The sequence below is a fragment of the Euprymna scolopes genome, chromosome 16 (assembly GCF_053919585.1).
Source record: "Euprymna scolopes isolate OS-2025 chromosome 16, ASM5391958v1, whole genome shotgun sequence".
Taxonomy (NCBI): Eukaryota; Metazoa; Mollusca; class Cephalopoda; order Sepiida; family Sepiolidae; genus Euprymna; species Euprymna scolopes.
Window position 1 is genome coordinate 72,352,845 of NC_136497.1, and position 12,474 is coordinate 72,365,318.

The window sequence follows — 12,474 nt, forward strand, 5'->3', positions numbered from 1 at the left end:
AAAAATGACGTTTCTTTCCATCAAAAATAATAAAAAAATAACACTGGTTCTGTTCTTTAATGTATTACAGAGTCTCTCTCTTTCTTTCTCTCTCCGAAATAAAGCGCAAGGACATGTGTGTGCGAGCGATCTTTAAAATTGTATACATTATTTTTATTTTAGACTCACTCCTCCCTCTCCAGCGTAAAAGTGTAAACTCCGTCTACTGCGCTTAATTTCGGTCTCCTCCCACTTTATGAAAAATTTTTTGCTGTTATTTTCTACTCTCTATTTGAAACGATTCGCTTACCCTCACCACTCTCACTCCTCCCCTTTTTGTGTATATTTTAAATATCACTCCTCCCTCTTATAAATAATGTGTGTGTGCGTGTTCACACAGCCTGCTGCTTTTCAACACAGTACACATTAACATTATTAAAAAACATATATATATATATATATATATATATACATACTATTACTACTCCTCTCGTCTCCTCCCCCCCCCTGAGACTATTTTCAACTTTTCACTCCTCCCCTTCAAATTTCGTTTCCTGCGTATCCCCCCCCCCCTGTTTTTACATATCTTCGTTTTGTTCGCCCCCACTCTCTCATTTTCCCTGATTATATTTTTGAAAAAAGCAGGAGTAATGATTTTTCGACAATCCCCCACTCCGTCAAAGTTGCTACCTCCGACTCCTCCTCCTATACACTTGTCTCCTCCGACCAGCTTTTATTAATTTCCTCCTCCTCTACCTCTATTTCGCGCCTTTTTCTTTTGCGTTTATTTTTATTCCTTCCTTTTTTTCTGTATGCAAATATGTTTTAATATATATATACATATATATATCTCACCCTATTCATCGACTCGCTCGCAAATTTGCTGTGAATATATACTAAGAAAATGTACCTTTATTTATTTAACTAAAAAAGAAAAAAGTTTTTTTAATAACTAGAGCTACAATGGAAAATAAATCTTTTAAATCAAAAACTATTTCAATTTATATAAACTGAATTCTACCATGTTTATTATCATTACTTATTTTATTTACAGTCTGAATTCATTTTATTTTGTGCCTTTAAAAACATTCTTATGGCCTCACACACGCACATATATATAATAAACCCGAAACTCATTTATTTCTGAAAATTTTAATGGCTATCTTCAAGTATTCTGTTGTTGGTAATTTTTTTTAAATGCTTAAAAAAAATTTTTTTTTATAGAAATATATATATATATATATATATATATATATATATTACACTATTGCCACAGTGCAAATAGAAATCTTCAAAAATCGATATCTCTCAGCTACAAACGTTGGATATTTCTGATAAAAAAATAAATTTTCAAAATTAGTTAGGGTTTTTTTTGGTGTTTTTTTTTTTGCTTGTTGTAATTTTATATAAAAACTATCTACGACTCCTGTTTGTCTCCAGAGTCAAAAAATAATTATTTCCTCGCTTCCATCAATATGGTGTCTTGTTTTAATTAATTAATTAATTAATTACACCCACACGCCTTTCCTTTACACACACACAAAAAACGGCCAGTTATTTTCTACCTGTCACTTTTCTACCTGTCTTTCGGTTTGAATACATATTTTACTTCTCACAGACATCTTTTTGATTATTGTTGTTTGTTTTTTCGTCAATGACACATACACACGCACTCTTAACTGATCAGAACCTTCTTATCTCCCTTAGATCGCTTCGACCTTTATAATGTTTTTTTTTGTTTGTTTCACTTTAATTTTCAAGATCTTTTCTTTCCTCATTTGTTTGTACCTGCTCTCTATTTTTTCACCCTCCTGCCTTTTTTTTTTTTTTTATATATTTGTTTGTTAAAAAAAAAAAAAATTCTTCCTACGTTCTATTCTGATATCTAACTTCTCTCCTTTATCATAAATTTTACGGACCTTTTTTATTTATTTATTTTTTAGGGGGTGGGTGCCTGCGTCTTTTCAACCTCCTATCTTCCTTTATCTCATCCTGATTTTTTTTTTTAAATACTGTACAACCCATTTGTTCTCTCCACCCGATTTCCATCGGGTAACCTTTAAACCCCCACCCCATTTTTTTTTTTTTTTTTTTTTACACTCCGCCCTTTTCTTTAATGTGTCTTTTTCTTTCAAACCTATGGTAAGTCTATCATTTTACTGATGAAAAAAAAAGAAAAGAAAAAAGGTAACTACTCAATATGTACCCCGATTCTACCCCTTTTCTATTACCTTTATAACTTTTTATTACACACGCACATAATATATAATTTACATATATTCCTTCTCCCACCCTTCCAATTTTACTTTTCTTCCCCCCCCACACACACACACTTCTCTACTGTGCTCTACAAAGTCTTTAATTGTCCGGACGCCCCGACCAGAGAGCTTAGAATTGAAAAAAAAAAAATAAATAAATAAATAATTAAAAGAAATATATACAAATGAGATTAAAAGAGATAGAAACAGAAATAAATCTCCCATGGGCTACTACAAAGTCCATTTACATAATAAATATACAAAAAAAAAAAATAATCTGGAAATTCGGACCTTTTTTCTTTCTTTCTTATTGAACTTAAACTTATGCTGAGATAATTTTAACAATGACCGATGCCCTATTCCCCAACCAATTTTTTTTTCGGCATGATTAATATATGAACTTGTTAAAGAATGAAATTAGAAAATAAATAATAAATAAATAAAAAATTTGAAAAAAAAAAAAATTACTGCTACTACCGCCGGCCAGGCCAACACTGACCATACATCCTTGCTATATTGTTGGATGTTATCTACTGGCGATTTTTACAGCTACTATTAAAAAAAAAAAAAAAAAAAAAAAAAAAAAAAAAACGGGGGGGGGGGGTAATGAGAAAAATGGAAAGGGATGAAGCAAAAGGAGGGGGAAATGGACGTAGTCCGGGGAGGTGAGATAAAATGAACACACGGACAGTACGGAGGTCTGTTGGAAGGGGAGGAGATGGATGGAAGGAAATGGACAGAGGTAGCTGGAAAATAATATGAAAATAACAAAAAATATAAAAATATAAAACTAAAAGAATAAGAATCAAGGGGGTAGGAAGGTTCTAGTGGGACGGATCCTAAAAAAGGGGCAAAAATGAAAGATAACAAGAGGTAAAGAAATATAAAAAGAACGCACACGTACGTACGTACGTACGTAATCATATCCTTATGGGCACATATGTATTCATATACACCTATGTATATACATGTGTCTATTCACGTCTATATACATGCATATGTGTTATATATATGTGCGTGTGTTATACATACATGGGGACGCCAAAAACTAATGAACAAATATGGAAGAAAAAAAAAAGGATACAAAAAAAAAAATTGTTTAAAAATGAGAAATTGCGGGGAAGTGGGGATTGGGGAATCCTGACCAGTTGGACAGAGAGGGTTTGAGTGGCAGGATGAGGAAGTATAGGTCTTGGGGTAGAAGGAGAAAGCAAAAAAAATATATAAAAAATAAGAAAGGGGAGGGCGGTGAATGTGTGAGTCCCTATAGAAGGAGGAGGAGGAGGAGGAGGAGGAGGAGGAGGAGAAGCAAGAGGAATACTTATATTATCATAGCCATCATCATCATTAACAACATCATCAGTGTAATAGATTTTATTTCAACCTGTCTCTTATTATTATTTTTTTTTTTTTTTTACAATTGAAATGTTCTTCCTCTCTGGCTGATATCTGCTCACTAGTCTTCTCAGAATTTTAAAACACAGTAACATTTATATATTACAAGAATATTGCATCCCGTTGGATCGCCCACTGAGCTTAAGTCAAATTGACTGAACCATAAAAATTTAAGTTAGCCAAGCCAATCATATATAATTAAGACCAAATTAAAAAAACAACTCATTCTCTCTCTGGATTAAATAGTATTACTGCCTAGGTTGATATTCCATTTTATATAAATGTAATGGTTTCATTTATATTTTTCATACATCTGATGAATGTGAGGGAGAGAGAAAGCATAACAAGAGCGGTTGTGGCCAAACAAGATACAGTGTGCGTGTGTGTGTGTATGTGTGTGTGTGTGTGTGTGTGTGAGTGAGAGAGAGAGAAAGAGAGAGAGAGAGAGAGAGTAAAAGTGATAGATAAAATAGTCAAAGATGGGTTGCTTGATGGGTTATGCTGCAATTACTGCCCATTAGAACAATTAAATAAAAATAAACATAACTCAATTCCAGAATTGAGAAAAATTTCAGCATGTATTTGATGTGACTTCAAATATATATACAAAAAAGCCCCATGAAAAGAAAAACATCGCTTAGCTCACATTCAGTATTATATATATATATATATATATATATATATATATATATATATATATATATATATATATACACACCTCCCTTTGAATTAGAAAGTATAATCTTTAGAATTTAAAATACGTTTGAGTTACAGCTGTTTTTATAATAGCTGAATAACTTACAATATCCTATTTTATTAAACTTAAGTTTAAAAATTCTATTTTATAAATAAAAAAAATATTTAAATATATTAGCAATCAAGATAATTGAAAAAACAAGCGTGAGATATGGGTCATTCGTTTATTTTTTATACTTACACACACACACACAAGTTAAAGGAAATTAAAAAAATAAATGCAAGATCATTTACTTGGGTTCTAAGAAACAAAGCAATACTAACTTAGAATTGGATACGATCGTTTCAGAGACGATATAATATATTGATATATTGATAGATAGCCTCTTCATCAGAACAAGAGGTAAAGGTAGTTTGATACAAAGTTAACAGTCAAATAAAAGCACTGTTATAATTTGGAGTACACCGAATGAAAGCTAACTTTTTTTTTTCAATAATAACCATATTGCAGAATTAAATTAGAACGAATATAAACGAGAAATTTCAAGAAACAACTTCATATTTATATGATGAAAATCAACGGTTAAAACAGTAGATCTAACCTACTCGATAGGTTCAGATAAAAACTAAAACTGCACTTATTGTAATATATATGTATATATATATATATATATATATATATATATATATATATATATATATATATATGCGTGTGTGTGTGTGTGTATCGGTATTAATAAAATTATCAGACAGGACCCCTTGTCTTTCTCGCATATACGTAACTTTGATAAATCCATATTGAATTACTTTTCTATTTAATATAGATGTAAAAAAATAAATAAATAAAGCGAAATTTTAAAAAAAATCCTATTTTAACAAAATATGTAAACATAATTAGTTTTCTTGAATTGAGGTCAGGGGTATAATCTGTCCTCGGTCGGAGGAGGAGAGACTACTCTTGACTGTCATAATTTTACCTCCTTTTTGTTTTTTTTTATTTTTAAAGACAACCTGAAGTCCTTTTTATGGAGCTGATAACCCTACAAATGTGTTTAACTTTGCCTTCGTAGAAGTGGTGGGATAAAGAATGACTATATTTTGAATTGTCCCTGAACGCTCCTCTCCAGCTCCACCAAAAATCGTCGGGTGGATACAGTGTGTGTGTGTGTGTGTGTGTGTGTGTGTGTGTGCGTGCATTCATGTATTTAGTTATAGGAATGTTTTGTAATATGAATATATCCATACATGTATGGTTATTTTCGCGTGTCTTGTTGTATCATGTCCAATATTATATATGCGTGTATTGTTGTAGTTTTGTTTTTTTGTTTTTTACTCGCCTATATATGTATAGACGTATGCGCCATTTTTTTAGACCGCTTACACACACATACACACACACACTGTCCTTTGATGGTCGTAACATTTTTAGTCAAGGCACTTCTATGTATCCTTTTTCCCCCTATTTATTCTAAAGAAAATCCCAAAATAAGGAAAGGGAGTCAAAATGTCAGTGCCCTTCACAGAGGGAAGGGATATCGCCGGGTCCCCACACAAATCAACTAATCTTATTTTATTTGACCGACAAGAAAAATAATCAACTTTATAAAGTAATTGATTACATAAATTGAAAGAAAATTTAAATTGCTTAATTTAGAATTAAAATAATTCCTCCTACACGTTATTATTTAACCACGACCATGTTTTCTATAGTTGGAACACATTATCCGAAGTTGAAAATTTAGACTGTCCAGTTCGGAGGACAAACGTATTTTCCCTCCCGGTTTTTAAATTTTGTTTATTATATATATATATATATATATATATATATATATATATATATATATATATATATATATATATATATATATATATATATATATATATATTACACACACACTTTTTGGAATATCTAGAAAATTATTTATTTTTTTCTCAAGATAAAAATATGCGCTTCTACACTATTGGGACGAAATTTCGGAAATCGTAATACTAAGTTTCACATGAAAACAATGATATCTGCGTATTCCTCATATTTTAAAGATGATTATATAAAAAAAATTACGAAAATCGATAACGTAGAAAATTATTTATTAAAGAAAATTTTTAAAAATAGAATTTGGTGAAAACAATCGTAAGAAGACATAGGAGAGTTCAAAAGAGGAGGGGGTAATTTTCCATTTTGATTTAAACACGATGGCGGTAATTTTTCACCTGCTAACTGCTGATTAAAGTTTTGTTGAATAATTCAGTAATATTCAGGTAATTTCGACTGCCTACCATTTTAACTTATTAGAATTAACAAAAAAATAAAATCAATTAAAATCATTGTTTTTTGTTTTTTTTGTATTTTTTTTTTAAATCTAAAACTCCATTTATAAACCACAAAATCTCGTTCCACTGCTGTAGAAGCACCGAAAATTAATAACCTGGTCGAAATAATTTTGAGGGATTATATTGTATATTTGAATATTTTTTTTACTAACAGACGGTTAACATTTCAAGTTTAATTTCCGTTAAGTACACAAACCCACGTGATTAACTACTACCCCTATCCTCGAGTGTCAAAGGTCTCTGTACAGGGGTTTGTCAGGACGATTTGGCATGAGGATTATTTCCCCTACAATAAACCCTGACTAAAGATCCAATACCACACATTTGTAGTCACGGTTCAAATAAGATCTCCTCCTCGGTATTGTTAACCCACACTGGCAGAGGCCTCTTGATTTCTGAAAACTTCGACGGAAATAAAATTAAACACCAAAGAATAACACGTATACGTATCATTATATATATATATATATATATATATATATATATATATATAATTTTGTATTTATTTTTAAGTTTTATCATTTTTTTTAGATTTTTATAAGTTTTTTAATAGTTATATATATATATATATATATATATGTATGACTAATTCATTTAATCACATAAATTAATATACGAAAGTATAATTTTATGCGTAAACTAAGTATTTACTTCAACAGTACTCAATACATAGGTAGAGCTAGGTAGTAAGTTAAAAAAAATATACATGCATAAGCCTGACGAATGCTAGTGTGGATGAAACGCGGGATATTCTGTGTAGTTTAATTGCCATATATATTGTTCTAACTTACTATATTTATATATGTATTGCGACACTAATTATTGGACATTGCTGAGTATTTTTTAAAATTTTCCTATAAACTTTTACTTTCTTTCAATAACTTTTATAACTACCGTTTTTAAAAATTGCGCTAATCAGCAAAATTAGATTTTTATCTATATATTTCTTTTTCTAGCGATTTTCCTCTGAGGAGAAGAGCCTATCTTTGAAACTACATGGAATAAGGAATTTTTCTCACTTTGTCTCGTATTCCTTGTTTTGAATAGAATATTGTGAATTTAATTCTACAATATCGGGACGTCTATTACTATATAATATTTAAATATATTTTTTAGCTTTTGTTATTTTTTGTTTCTACTCCCCATCATATTACGCCCCCATAATATTTTTTCTAATCTTAATCTGAACATTTTCAAAGTAGGTGTTGCTTTTTTACCCTTACAGTTGCATAATGCCGGCCTTTCTCCTATTCTGACGAGAAGCCTTGAGCTTCGAAATGGACGAAAGAGGGTTCTCCCTTATTCCTACTTTCCGTAACTCTTATTGGCTTGATAATATAATAAAGTTCCTATGTATCTTTACTTGTTATCTTCTTAGCTTATTCTATTTTTTCCCCCACTTAACCAGGTAGAGATTTTTATCCAGATAGGTTGGGCTTATCATTGAAAATTTATTTTCCAGCTTAATTTTATTACACGCACATACATACATTGTGTGTGTGTGTGTGTGTGTGTGTGTGTGTGTGTGTGTGTGTGTGTGTGTGTGTGTGTGTGCCTGCTTAATCGTTGTAGGGAAATATTTTTCTTAATTTTAAATATATTCCAATGCAGTAATTGTTGATTTCTATTTAAGGATAGACATATAATCAGTGGTCGCAAAACAAGTGCATATTGCAGTTATCAAATATTCTCATTTTTAAAACGGGAAATTTAACCCTCTGAGATTCCTTTAAAATACTCCAAAGACTCTGAATAGGCTTTTTATTAGAATTTTACATAAAATCGGAGACATCTGAATTTTCACGAAAATTTTTCCAGTTCTTTTTAATCCTTTCATATAAAAAATGAAATAAAACGGATATAGCCCCATCAGTTGTGCTCCAAAATTCATAATGATTCGATAATGAATGTACCTATTTACTATGCCTCCCCACGGGACAGAGTTAGACACCAGGGTCGTTTTTTAACGTGGAGAAAAGGTACAAAAATAAAAATTGTCTCAGTCGTGAAGGATGAACCCTGTACATACACACATAGTTAACACACACACACACACATTTTATATTTGTTTGTACATAAAGACGAATAGTGCTCTCTTCAAGAGTTAATATTGTTTATATAAACTATATGGTTTTCCTTTTTAGCTTGTAGCTGACTCAGAGTGTAGAAGCTGGGACTAGAAAAACCCAACTCGGTTTCACTCTCGACCGAAAAGCACGTATATCTAGCCAGAGTGGGTGTGATACATCGATAGTGCCTGTAGGATGACAACAAACACATGTGCTTATGGATTGCCTATATTTATAGAAATTACCAGATGTGATTCCGTGTGTGTGTGTGTGTGTTCCTTTCCTATGTGTAACTCTTTGAAAAAAAAAAAAAATGGAATTTTTTATTAAAAAAAATTAACAAAATCAAGGAAACAGGAATACGTTATATATATATATATATATAACGTATATATATATATATGATTTTCCAACCCGGCAATATATTTTCACCCAGGTAACGACGGCTACATACGGTTAGTAAGAGATAAAAAAAAACATACGTCATTATTTTCTGGCAGAAAATGCACGTGCGTAGCTAGCAGAAACGGTCCCTGTTTATGACAAGGTATTGTATTATTAAATCTATGCAATATGGTCAGTCATGTGTGCACTGCGTAAGCTGTGTGTGTGTGTGTGGCTAAGATGAAATGTACTGTCGCTGAAAACGGTACTGCCCGTTTTCATAGTAAGTAAATGTAAATAGCAGATAGGTCCGTCTTCGTACCATGCGAGCGTCAACGCCCTCCCCAACTTGCCTTTTCACAATCCCAATCATTGGCAGCGACTGAACCTAGAGTATCTCTCTCTCTCTCTCTCTCTCTCTCACACACACACACATAAACACACATAGACAGATGCACTTACACGACGTCGTATTATATGGACACAGACGGAGAGAGAGAGAGAGAGGGAGAGAGAGAGAGACAGAGAGAGGTGAGAACATATCGGAGTAACCTCACCATCTGATGAGTTTCGTTTTTTTATTGAGGCGGGAGATGGGGGGCGGGCATTTAAGAAAGAAAAAAGATGATCTGTTAAATTTGTTAAAGATCATATAGAAACTGTCATAATTTATATATATCTTAGTATTTACGTTTTCATAAAGAAGTGACCCCTTAAAACAAAAACAAAATACAACAAAAAAAAATAAGCGGTAATTACTAGCTTTGTTTTTATTTATCATTTTCCACGTATAATTATTCAAAAAAAAAAAAAAAAATCGAAATGATAGAAAAAGAAAAAAAAATGGATTTTTTCCCCCGAAGACGAAACCAAATTGTATAAAGGATGATACACAAGATGGACGGGCAATTGGATGAAAACGAAAGATGAAGAAAGAGAGAGAGAGAGAGAGAAAAAAAAAACGATGGCTATCTGGTAAGACGAAATGGACAAACAATAACAAAATACGTACATTACATGCACAACGGAGGCTGTTTTATGATTAATTCTTTATAAAATATTGTGTTAAGTATATATATATATATATATATATATATATATATATATATATATATATATATATATATCAGTTAAACAGTATTCAATGTACGAGTAAAATTTCGTCATATAATATACATACGTTATAGTAATAAGCTCTCTAGGCTGATATCTCTTTATCACACACACACATATAACGCATTGCATATATTTTATAGAAAGTATTATATATATATATATATATATATATATAATTTTCAAATACATTTTTTGTTATTTTTTCCATTTGTTTATTCCTAGGGCAGTGAGTGGTCAGACTATGGAACTACTAGTGTAGAACGCAAGACATAGCGTTTGTTTAACGTCTTCCTACCTTTTTTTTAAGTCAAAAATACCGCCTCCTGGCCTATCTTTTTTTATTCTTTTATTATTACTTGTTTTTTAACTGACTTATTTTTATAATACGGAGCATTAACAATAATAATAGTATATGGTTGCAATGGCGATTATATCATCCTTGCAGCCATCGTAATAATGGTGGCTGTAGTTCTATTTGGCGGCCGGGGTGCATGTTAACTCTGTGTGTGTGTGTGTGTGTGTGTGTGTGTGTGTGGAAAGAGACACAGTGTACCTAGAAGAGCTAGCGACCAAGCATCTGCTCCTAGTACTCAACTCTTGAACAATTCTCGTTTTTTTTTTTGTTTTTTTTTGTGGATCCTCTCACACTAATATATCGACATTTAAAGGTTTAAAAACACATAAAAAAAGAAAACACAAACAAGAAAGAAACAGAAACGGAAAAGACACGTAAAAAAAAAAAAAAAAAAAAGACTAAAAGAAAAGTTGGATTTCTCTCTTTCGTCAAAAGGAAGGAAAAATGATCGTCCCGGTTTTTTTTTAACACGTTTGTATACATACATATTGGGACACTTTTTTTTTTTAATTTGTATATTAGCTGTAATTATATACATGATTATACAATATATTTCAAACTAATAAACAATTTTAAAATGGCTTATCCCCGTACTTTACTATAGTTTAATGGTATAGCCGATCGTCAGAAATGTACTGACATACAAACCTATATACTACTCCAATTTGCTTCTTTTTTTTTTTTTTTTACTGGCTGAGAATACGGCATCCTACCAGATGCCAGACATTCTCAACCGAGAGATCTTTTTTAAGACTGACCGTCATTTTATTGCAATTGTTTTTCTCTTTTGTACTTGGGTATCTTTATCAGGTAAATTTTTTAAATTGGTTTTCAGAAATCTAGTTGCTAGTGGAATGATGGATGGAGATCTTCCTAAGATTCCAGTTTCTTTTAATGACGTACATAAGGCCTTTGTATCTCATTATCTTTTTTTTTTTTTTTTTTTTTTTACTTTTCAGTTCTGTTAAACTTAGCATCTTTGAGGAGACTTCTGAAAAGTTAATATTTCATTGTCTATATAGAAAACTATAAGTACATAAATGTACATACATATTATACATATATATGAAGAGGAAGAGGAGCAGGAGTCAGGACTCCGAACCACGCGTGTCCGTAGATTACTGTCTATTTAAAGGAGATTAGAACAATAGTCTAAAGAGCTGAGTGTATTTTAATGTAATAGTGAAATTACTAGTTTAATTAAAATACAGGAAAGAAAAAGTGCTAAATATATATATATATATATATATATATATATATATATATATATATATAGAGAGAGAGAGAGAGAGAGAGAGAGAGAGAGAGAGAGTCTATCAATATATATTAATACACAGTTTAAAATTTTATCTATTAAAATATATATTTGCGGCCACTTATTGCTTGCGTTAATAGATTTTTTCCTTTGCTATTTTTTTTATTTTATTCAATTTTATTTTTGTAGAAAGTAATTTGGTTTTGTTTTATCAATTTCCGTCATTCTATAATGACGTAAACAAACAAATAGAAAGGAAGCACCCATTTTCACAACCCCCCCCTCAAGAGGGGGGTGGGTTTTGATGACATAATTTAACCCCCGTTTTTGTGATTATCACTTCCCAAATCGCACGCACAGGCAAACAAACAATAAGAATTAAAAAAAATTAAAAAAAACAAAAAAACAATCACCTACAATTAATCGTAATTGAATATTTTTCAGTTATCCTTGAAGGGTTTCTTTTTTTTTTATTCTTTAGATCAATTTATCAAATCATATTGTAAATGTTTTTATCGCCACTTTAACTAATGACTGCACTCACTCATCATACATAACCACACACACACACACACACACACACACACACATTATATGTGTGTGTGTGTGTGTTTGCTATAATATATGTGTTTGCCA

At 31.2% G+C, this 12,474-nt stretch overlaps 1 protein-coding gene across 3 annotated transcripts in view; it reads right to left on the reverse strand.

The window, feature by feature from the left end:
* LOC145296011 (uncharacterized) overlaps nt 1-12,474 on the reverse strand; it is a 476,859-nt gene that overhangs the window by 96,494 nt on the left and 367,891 nt on the right. The gene's annotated exons all lie outside the window — the stretch shown is intronic.